The sequence below is a fragment of the Triturus cristatus genome, chromosome 5_1 (genome assembly GCF_964204655.1).
Source record: "Triturus cristatus chromosome 5_1, aTriCri1.1, whole genome shotgun sequence".
In the NCBI taxonomy this organism is placed as follows: domain Eukaryota; kingdom Metazoa; phylum Chordata; class Amphibia; order Caudata; family Salamandridae; genus Triturus; species Triturus cristatus.
In genome coordinates, this window is record NC_140587.1 from 119,695,118 (window position 1) to 119,706,868 (window position 11,751).

Sequence of the window (11,751 nt, forward strand, 5' to 3'; positions counted from 1 at the left end):
GCCTGAATATAAAGTTAAACCAGATTGGTCGCACACTGCTACACCTACCAGTCGTGTTCCCCCAATGAAAATGGTCCCTGAAGGTCAGCGTGGGCGGATACACCTATGCTCGAGTGTGAATGCAAGTATGCGTGGCATGTGCCATCCCTGGACACGTGTTTCGAGGTAGTTGCCTCTCGTCAGCAGGGAGTAGGAAAATGTGTGGGGTTGCTGTGTAAGCTGCTAAAATCGTTATCAGGTCTAGTACCTCTCGTAGCGCGCAGGTGCGTAACCATGAGTCCGTCGACTCCACCGGCTCAAGGGAGCCTGAATATAAAGTTAAACCAGATTGGTCGCACACTGCTACACCTACCAGTCGTGTTCCCCCAATGAAAATGGTCCCTGAAGGTCAGCGTCGGCGGATACACCTATGCTCGAGTGTGAATGCAAGTATGCGTGGCATGTGCCATCCCTGGACACGTGTTTCGAGGTAGTTGCCTCTCGTCAGCAGGGAGTAGGAAAATGTGTGGGGTTGCTGTGTAAGCTGCTAAAATCGTTATCAGGTCTAGTACCTCTCGTAGCGCGCAGGTGCGTAACCATGAGTCCGTCGACTCCACCGGCTCAAGGGAGCCTGAATATAAAGTTAAACCAGATTGGTCGCACACTGCTACACCTACCAGTCGTGTTCCCCCAATGAAAATGGTCCCTGAAGGCCGCCGTTGCCACTACATTTACCACAGTCCTTTGGGGCAACTTGCTGGTGTGACGAGCAGTGTGCGACCAACCTTTGCACAATTTTTTACGGCTCCCTTGAGCCAACGGGCTGACGAGCCTTGGATCTGCACCTGCGCGCCATGAGAGGTACTTGACCTGTTTTAATTACATTTTGGCAGTCCACACAGCACCCCTTTACATTGACCTGCTCCCTGCTGACGAGAGGCAACTACCTCGAAACACGTGTCCAGGGATGGCTAACGCAACACATACTGTTCTTTTATACATCGTGGCATAGGCGTACCCGCCGTTGCCACTACATTTACCACAGTCCTTTGGGGCAACTTGCTGGTGTGACGAGCAGTGTGCGACCAACCTTTGCACAATTTTTTACGGCTCCCTTGAGCCAACGGGCTGACGAGCCTTGGATCTGCACCTGCGCGCCATGAGAGGTACTTGACCTGTTTTAATTACATTTTGGCAGTCCACACAGCACCCCTTTACATTGACCTGCTCCCTGCTGACGAGAGGCAACTACCTCGAAACACGTGTCCAGGGATGGCTAACGCAACACATACTGTTCTTTTATACATCGTGGCATAGGCGTACCCGCCGTTGCCACTACATTTACCACAGTCCTTTGGGGCAACTTGCTGGTGTGACGAGCAGTGTGCGACCAACCTTTGCACAATTTTTTACGGCTCCCTTGAGCCAACGGGCTGACGAGCCTTGGATCTGCACCTGCGCGCCATGAGAGGTACTTGACCTGTTTTAATTACATTTTGGCAGTCCACACAGCACCCCTTTACATTGACCTGCTCCCTGCTGACGAGAGGCAACTACCTCGAAACACGTGTCCAGGGATGGCTAACGCAACACATACTGTTCTTTTATACATCGTGGCATAGGCGTACCCGCCGTTGCCACTACATTTACCACAGTCCTTTGGGGCAACTTGCTGGTGTGACGAGCAGTGTGCGACCAACCTTTGCACAAGGTGTTACGGACTGTACACATGCTCTGAGGGCGTGTGTACGGTCCATACCACGCGTACCCCTATGTCACCACTACAATGGTGATAGGGACTGTACACACGCTCTGAGGGCGTGTGTACGGTCCGTACCACGCGTACCCCTATGGCACCACTACAATGGTGTTACGGACCGTACACACGCTCTGAGGGCGTGTGTACGGTCCATACCACGCGTACCCCTATGTCACCACTACAATGGTGATAGGGACTGTACACACGCTCTGAGGGCGTGTGTACGGTCCGTACCACGCGTACCCCCATGGCACCACTAATATAGTGCTACGGACCGTACCCACGATATGTATGTGTGAGTGCGGTGCATATCACTATTGTAGTGTTGTCGAAGGGGAACGCGTGCACGTCCACTTCCGTTGTTGCGGTATGCAGGAATTGGTGGACACGCCCCCTGAAGTGACCAGACCCTGGAGGTAATGTATGTCCTCAATATTGTAGGTTTTAATTTGGGTAGGGGCTATGTTTCCTGCCCCTCACCCCCCCTTGACCCCTGGGTATTGTTCTCACCTTCTGCGGCACGTGTGTAGGGTTCGGTGCACCAGGTCGTAGGCTAAGAGGGCCGGGATGACACGTAGGATGGGGTCCATGTCTGTCCGTCGTGTACTGGGGCTCCGTTTTCGCATCGGACTCAGGTTTCCGGGGTTTTTTAGCTGCTGTAAAAAAATAGCTGTGCGGAATGACGTAGGGACGAAGCGTACTTGCTGGTCCATAAAACGCTGCCTGACTCCATACGGACGTCGCGTACACGCTGTCTAGGATCAGAATAGTAGGTATTTTTTAGCCGTACGGTGTTTTTTACGAATCATACGGAAATGGTATTTCTGCACGATTCGTACTTGCTGGATTGTACGGTGGATTTCCCGGGTACGAGTCGTATGGAGAATACGCTCTGTACGACGATTCGTACCCGGGTTTTACAGGATTGGAACCCAAATATAATGTAACTACTCCCCACCCATAACCCTTGCAATCCCTACAACTTGCACCTGAAGCATAACAAAAATAAAACAATTAATTACACAATTAACATACTTAAATATGAATTAAATATTTGATAGAAATTAATAATTGATTATCATTTCTAATTAAATTATTTCCCGCTTTTGTACCCCTACTGACCCCACAACCTGCACCTAAAACATAAAACAATTACAAAAGTTAATTACACAATTAACATATTTAATTATCAATCAAATAATATATATTAACGAATTATATAGTGTAAATAATGAATTAGTATTAAATTACTTCCAAGCATATACCTCAATATTTATTATATTAAAATCAATATTATTTTCAATGGTATTTTAGCTCGCTATGTTTCTGCAGCACGATATTTCAAACTTGATGTTTCTGCTCCTCTATATATTTTTTTCGATATTGTGCCTGAATACCAAAATAAATAGGAGTGGTCAGACACTCGGGGTTAATTCAGAAATGCTGCCAATTCTGCTAGTAACATGAGAGGCACTCCAAGATTGTGCCCTTGTGACCACAGGGAACCTGCCATATCACCATAACATTCCTTCAAATAATCATTACAGCCTTTCTTACATGTATAGACCTCCATTTTCCTTTAGATGTATAAGTAAGTTTTGACTTTACTCCCTACTATATTCTAACTATTATCTGCTAGACTGATCAGACACCTGAACCTGTCCCTTGTCTCCTTGTTGCCAAATCTGCCAGTATCAGTATCAGATACTTCCATATTTAAACAGGGGTAAGCCCTACGGCATCTGGGTGAGAGCTTCTGAACCTTGATGACTGTCAAATTCATGCCACCCAGCGCCAGGCTTTAAGATTGTTTTTATGTGACTTTTCTCTGTTTGCCGGGTACATTCTAACAGCACACGGATTATCAGGTTTTTTTTAGGCAGAGATTCTATTCAGTGCCTAAATTGTGCCAGTGATGTAGGTGGCTGGCATCATCGTTCATTTTTAGGGCTATCATCAGACTTTGATCCGGTGGAAGAAAGAGAATAGCAGAAAAGAGAGAATAAAAAAGGAAGAGAGAGATAGGAAACCAGAGGCAAAACCAAAAGGAAGGGATAAACAAGAATCTGGAAGAGTGAGATAAAGAGAAAAGGCATATAGGCTTATGGAACAAGAAGTTATCAGATGGAGCAAGACTATCAAAATTTGATATGCTTGACAGCAATGGTGGCAGGGTAGTATGAAAAGCGTTGGGCTGTTAGGACTGGTCTTATTCAATCATGTCATTCACAAATTAGTCACATTAACCTCACACAAGTTAGGCTGGTCAAACATCTTTCCTCTCCTCTGGCCAGGAAATAGCAGAAAGTACCACACACCTGATCCAAACACTCAATCTACACATATTGGGATTTTGCAAGTGTTGAAGGAGAAAAAGTCCTGCTCCCAGTGCAACATACCCAATAGGCTTTGTCAACCATAACAACAGTCCAGAAAGGCATCAGGGCCCATCCCTGAACTACCTACTGACTTAACTCATAATCAAACAGAATGACTGCAAGCAACTCATTAGTTAATATCTGACCAATCTTATGCCAGAGAGGACAAACTTGTACTCTAAGTACAGCAGGAGTGATGCACTCTCCCATCTCGCACCGTCAGCACCAATGGACACATACATAAGGATATGAGGGCCAGTAGTAGGAACATGGTAAGGGGAATGGAATAACAAAGACACTGTACCCCCCATGGATATGACCTACTGCCTGGGTAGGGCAGCTACAGAGCTGCTACACCTGAATTCCCTCCACAGGCTTTTCTTCTGATGTCAATTAATCTCTAATGAAAATACCCTTCAATATCTTTAGGCTATTGGTAGCAGAAGTGAATTCAGCTTTAGATTGATTTAAAGAGAGCAAAGTTACTGCTTGCTCTCTAGGCATAGCTCCTTCTGCTTGGCAGTTCCCCAAAGAAACTCACCCCTTTTGAGTTTTCAGCAGAGGCTACCAGGAGAGGCAATGTCAGCACATATCTCAACAGCAAGAGGCCTCTCAGTCCTTTCGTGGTAGAGGCCAGGCAGCAAAGAAACAGCATCCAGGTCCCTAAGGGCAATACTCTACCCAAACCCTGTACCCTCTATGGTGGCTCCGGCCAAACCGTTTTAACTTGTGCTCTGCAGCACACGATCTCCCAGTGGGATGCCACACCACCTTCTACCTCCTTGAGTGAAGGATTGCAAAACATGGTCAACCCCAACTTTTCTTTTGCATCCTCCATCTATATCACCCGCATCACAACACCTCTAAGAGCTACCACTTGTCCATAATCCTAGTAGCAGTTTTAGCTCTCTTGGCCAAGGGGGACATAGAATAAGTGCTGGTATCAGAGATCTGGACTTGCTAATATTCCTGGTATTTTCTGGTACTGAAAAAAATAGATGTCTCTCCCCAATCCTCTATCTCTGCCCTTTGAACTTCTTTCTCCAGTCGCACAAGTTCAAAACAATCACATTGTCCCAAGTTCTGTCTGTCCTGGACCCAAGACACTGGACAGTGGCATTAGATATTCAGGATGCTTAGTTCCACAACCTTGTCCTGCACTCCCACAAAAGCTATGTGTGGTTTCAGTTAGGCCAAGAGCACTTTCTGTTCAGTGTGCTTCTTTTTGGCATTATCAGCAGACTGGGGGTTCACAAAGGTGTTGATTGCAGCCATTCTGTGCAGGATCGGAATACCAGCCTTCCCGTACATTGCTGACTGGCTACTGAAGATGGACCTACCTTCAACAGTTCCAGAACATTGCTGACCAATGGATAGCATTGGGCTTTCCCATCAATGTGTCAAAGTCACATCTAACTCGTTCCAAGTGGTTCTCCTTTATTAGAGTAATCTGGGACACAGTGCTTTCCTGAGCCTTCCCTCCAACACAATGAATCCAGGACATTCAAGAAAGAAGAATTGCTCTTTCAGCTTGATCCAGAAAGGGTTCTCTGTTTTTTACATTAATTGGACCAGTAAACACCATCTGAACAATTAACTATATCTGGATGTCCCTGGTGCTAAAAGGGGTAAAGCATTGAAAAGGATCTTTATCTCTCAATGGATTCTTTTATGCATTAAGCTTTACTATGGGCTAGCTGAGGAATAGCCCCCAGGAGGCTTACACACTCACTCCACCAGAGCAAAGGCTGCTACCACTGCACTGGCATGTGGGGTGCCAGTATTGGACATCTGCCAGGCTGCTACGTGGATGTACCTCCACACATTCACAAAGCATTATTGGCAGCATGGCTAGGTCGGGCGGGCACCTCGTCCGACCAGCCCTGAAGGATTTTTAAGTATAAATCTTTCCACAGATTCACCCCCAGGAAGGTACTGCCTTGGTATCTAATCACAAGGTGGTTAGAAGTTTCTATCAGCAGAACAAGTTACTTTCCTTCAGTAATGCTTTTACTGTAAATTCTTAACTGACTGAACCAACTCCCCTTTCTGTGGTAGGGCTCAGACAATCCGTTAAAACAATACTAAGTTAGCGATCTGCACAATGCCAGATTTTCATTTCGAAGTGAGCCATACAGAGATCAGAAGGAAACTTAAGTCAACACATGAAGTTGTAGCAGATATAGTGGCCCAATGTCGCCTTCGAGGTGCGGATGAACCCGACATGGAGCCTCATGATGCCATGTAGTGATGCACAAGGGAATTGCTCTTGAATATCTCTCCAAGAGGTCTGGTGCCTGGTAGAAATTCACAAGGTGAAGAATATGGGGTTGGATGGATTCTCAACCAGAAAAGGAGTTACGGAAGGCAAGTAACTTTTTCTACTTTACAAAAATATCCTAAATCTGCTTAGCAAAGTTCTGGCTGTAGTTTCATAATTGCCTTGAAAAGATACAATGGACCACGTGTTAAAAATACCTAGGTATTCAGGATCATCGCCAGGTCTATAAACTAAATGAGAGTTAATTTCCCGCAGGGAAATGTAGTTAGTTGTAGAGGCACTGTCACCTAGAACATTCTCCAAGCAAGCCGAGTCTCAATACAGACCGTCCCACACTCTACAAGAACTTTCAGCCTTTCCTTCCCTGAAATGGTCTTAGTTTGAGCAGTTCTAGCATATCGCTTCCCCAAACTCACCACAACTGAAGTGATGAGACATTCCTCCAGCCAGGCTTACAGAAACCAGATTAGCTGAATTCCCTTGTGCTTTACTTGAATTTAAACCAAATGAGATTGAGCACACTGCAGCAAATGTAATGAAGATGCATTTCAAGCTGACATTGGTTGCAGGGAGGCTAATTACATTGTTTGAAACTAACAACGTTGGTGTTGAGTAAGGCTATGGGTAACTATAGACAGTATTTCCTACAGTGTGGAATCACTGGGTTCACCTTCACTGCCTAATGGCACAGAGAATTCCGCAGGTTCACTTAATTCCAAATTCCCATGAATACAATGCAGCCACTCCTAAACCCCTGTATACCTCACCGTAGGCCTATTTCTAACATATTTCTAGTCAAGACATAGGAGCTAAACTGACTTCCATTCAGATGTCTCATACTGTGTCTGTCTCTTTCTCTTTTCAGCATATTCATATTTGCAGTGCTTCACATGCAGTAGCTCGCAGACCCCAATGGGGTGTTGTAGTAGTCTCTCTCCAGTTTCTCCTTAGCTTTGGTTATTTGTCTCTATGATGTCACTGCCATGGTGTGGAATGTGTGTGTTTAAATACCAGGGGCAGTTATGTTGTTCCCTGGAATCCGTGGAGATCAACAGTCATTAAACATAGTGTTTCCACACTTACCTGCCTCAGTGTGATCACTACAGGTGTCTAAAAAAGACCTAGTGCAATAATGATGAGACCTTCTGTAGAACACAAGGTAAGGACAAATTAAAATGTATCTGCTTCTCATGATTGTAGACATGTAACAATTGATGTGAATTTGTCTGAAGGTTTTGTGTAGCAGAAATGACCTCACATATATTTTGATCCCCACAATTACATCAAATGGTTGACTCTTTCTGCTACGCATTGACCCTCATTAGCATCAAGTGTGTTGCTGAGGTAAGGCAGAAGAATAAAGCAACAGAAAATAGACAGTCGTTTTAGAGCCCTGTCCACATCCTATTGCTGCTGTTTTCACTTTCATGGCCCCTCAGACAAATGGTAGCAAAAGCAGTGGCAAGTTACAACATGGGAACCAAACGACAAGCCAATGTTTTCACATGCTACCTCTGGCTACCTATAGCTAATGTCCATGGATGTATTTTTTCAGGAATACAAAATGCTGCCTCCTGCTCAGACTCCTAACCCTAGATCTTAAATCTAACACATGTACTAAAACCCGATGTACTCTCGGTGAGTGATTGCCACACCTTTATCTCATCTCAAAAGTACTTTGTATGAAATAAATTGAAAAAAGTGGATAGGGTAGAGGTGCATATAATAGCTACCTGAGCCCTAAGCTTTAACTAGAAAATGTAAGTGTGAGAAGTCAGATTTGACACCATGACACTATCAATTTTTTTTAAGGTTTTGGACTTCTGGGTTTTGAACCTTTGAGGTACCCTAGCACCTCTGGTTGATTATCACCTACTAGAATGCTCTGTGGAACATGGTTTCCAGCTGTATCCTCCAGTGCACCTTTTAAAATAGGGTCGTCTGCTGTGGAGATGGGGCAAGGGGTTCTAAGAAAGTTCTGCTTAAACACACATTTGAATATTTTGTCTGGTTCCGTTTGCTATCTGCATGGAGGAAGTACAGTATAAGATGAGCCCAGCACTAAATTACTATGATTTAATTGGAGAGCAAGATTGACTGCACTGTTTTAGTTGGGTATATTGTAACACTACACAAAATGTGTTAATTGTGTTTTTACTAAATCTGGAGTCTGCTAGCTGTACTCTGTGCTTTGTGGATTTTCTCCAGGAGTGGCCGTACCAGCTCCATGATTCTCTGTTACACCCAATTGAGGCTGGGCTTGCTAGAAGCTGTGGAATATGACAGGAAATCCTTAAGCCAATTCTTGGGGCCAAAAAGATCTTTAGCATACTCCTGGTGCATATTTCTGTTGGTTGAGCCCCCAAAAGGTTAAAAACTCAACAAACTCCATTAGAAATGATCCGGTTGGCATAAGGAGATCCTGTTTAGAAAGGACAATTTGTGCACAGTAGTTTGAGCCATGCCTCAGGTGCCTAAAAGCTGATCACACTGTATTCTCGGGGGAGCCTGTTCATGGCACGATCCACTTAGGGAATCTTGGTGCGAGCACCTATTAGGCGGTTCCATCCTTACATTTGGGCAATCACTTTATACTGCATACCGATTACAGCCCCCTAGTTTCCATCCTTTCTGGAAGTAAGATCAAGGAACACACTCCTAGGATTGCTAGATTGTCCACAAAGATTTTGCAGTATGACTTTGAGGTCTCTTATTTGCCTGGTAACAAAAACGGTAGGGCAGATTTTTTCTCAAGGTTTCCCGTTGCAGAAAATGATTCTGGTGTTGAAGAAAATGAGGACCAGGATATTTGCTTCATTGCCTCCATTGGTTTAGCTGACATGTGTGCTGTCAGTGAGGAGGAGTGGAGGAAAAAACTTGACAAAGATGCTATTCTGGCCCACGTCTTGAAGTGTATGAACTGTGGTTGGCCCAAGGAGAAAAACGTGCTGCTTGCCCGTCAAACTTTAGCAAAAGTGGCTCTTGAGCTTTCTGTTGAAGACCGTGTTTTGATGCGAGAAGGTACATTGGTTTCTTCTGAAAAGCTGAGGCTTAGGTTGATCTTGTTTGCTCATATAGGGCATTTGGGGAACACACTTTCAAAATGTAGATTGCGTGAGGCTTTCTGGTGGCCTTCTATGGATGTCTTTGTGGGTGAGTGAGTTGTGTGTTTCAAATCAATGCGGAGAAAAGTTTTAATGTAAGGACTCCGCCCCTTTTTTCCATTGAACTTCTGTCTAGGCCTTGAGAGAAGGTTGGTATTGATTTCTTGGGACCTTTTCACCTTTTACCCCCTGGTTCTCACTACGCTGTTGTTGTTATTGACTATTACTATTCTAAGTGGCCAGAGGTTCAGTTTTTATGTGAACCTAATTCCAAGAATGTCATTGATTTCCTGAAAGAAGTTTTTTTGCTGGAAGGCTTCCCCACCACCATTGTGTCTGACAATGGGGCACAGTTTGTCAGTCAGGAGTCTTCAGGATTTCTTGGTGCAAGGTGGTATTTCTCACTGTAGAAACTCGCATTACCACCCACAAACAAATGGTCTGGTGGAACACATGAATAGGATGCTGAACAATTGTGTGCAGTGGGCCATTGTGACTAAATGTGTTGTACAGAACGGGGTGTTCTATGTTATGGTTTTACCGCACCACTCCACATTCCTATACCAAAGTATCACCCTTTAAATTATTGGGGGGAAGGAGGCATTCTTCTAAGGTGTGCCCAGGCTTGGTGTCCAGGTGAGTAAAGTTGAATGCTGTTGAGGGTGTGGATGAGAATGTCAAAGAGAATGTTCAAAAAGCACAGCAACATCACAAGAATCACTTTCATTCTCAGAAAAGGTCTGTCCCTATGAAGGTTGCTGTTGGTAAGGGGGTACGCATCAAGATCCCTGTTCATTGCAAAAAAAGGGATGTGAAGTACTCTGATCCCGTGATTGTGGACAAGGTGTGTGGGAATGCCATTAGGGTCAACAAGAATTGATGGAACTTGTCCCAAGCCGTTAAAATTAGTGGGCAGGCCTATCCCAAGCAAATGTTTGACCTTTTTACTAATTCACCTAATGGTTTAGGTTCTGATTTACTTGATGTTAATGGTTCTGAGTTGCCTATGCGTGTTCCCACTGAACTGCTTAAAAGCAATCATTGGCGCTCAGTTCCTGTGAGGTTTTATTTTTCCTTCAAAACCTGTGCTGCTCTGTTCCTGTGAGGTTTTGCTTGCCCCTGTGAAATTCTCTTGTCCTTTTCTTTTCTACCTTCTGTTCTTTCCTTTGGTTTCTTTTTCTGCTCTTGCTCCTTTCTTGTCTTGTCTTGCCTCTTCTTGTTTCTTCTCTTTTTCCCACCTTTCTCCTTGCTGTTCCATTTACTTTCTGTGTCCCTTGGTTTCCCTTATTTTTTCTCTTGCCTGCATACTTGTTTAAAAAAAAATCAACAAAAGGTGGAGGATAATGTAGTGGTATAAGGTTACGTTTTAGTCTTTATGGAATGCTCTCAGCTGTGCATTCCATGATGAATAAAGAATACTCTTGACAGTGTTCGGTTCTGTGTTAGTTGGTTCTAGCCCTTGCTCATTGTTGCTGCTGTGCAGTCCCTGCCTAAAAATAAACTCTTTGTTACACCTACCTTGTAAATTATGCAATAACGGGCATAGATACAAGGGGGCATTAGGCCACGATAAGTGGCTTAATGATACCTTGAAAATATAGAGAAAGTCATTGCGCCATAGGAACATCATTAAATGTGACATGCCTGTGGCACAATGCTCTTGTAAATATGCCCCGTTGAGTCTTGTGTACTGCAAAGGCTTTCTCCATGGGGAAAAAAAAGTTCCCCTTGGAGAAAAAAAGGATGATTTTTCATAGAAGGATCAATTTTCCCTATGTAAATTTTTATGCTATGTTAAATTCAGTACACAGGGAATGGGATCCAAGGGAGATATCATAAGAAATTCCCCAAAAGATCCCTGGAAGCCTCCACTTCATATATTGAAATCACAAGTCAAAGTTGAAGAAACCACCAAGTACAAATGGGTCCATTCATGATCCTAGAATCTACTCGTCATTTTTGGGACATCAGTTGCAGAGGGAATGTTCTAGACTTCACAATCAGATCCCATGTTTTGCTCTGTAGAAGTATTGCAAAGGGGGCAATATTAATACTTGAGATGCATCGGTGGAGTAATTTGCTGAGTTATTTAAATAATAATATGTATTTTATTCCCTCGCCTGTCACCAGCCTCAGTACTTCCTTCCTGCTTTTTGTGTGTGAGCGTGTGCGGGTCTTGAATCCTGTGAAGTTAAAGCCTTCGAAGACCCACAATGAGCATACATAGTCCGCCTTATTACATGCCCAGAG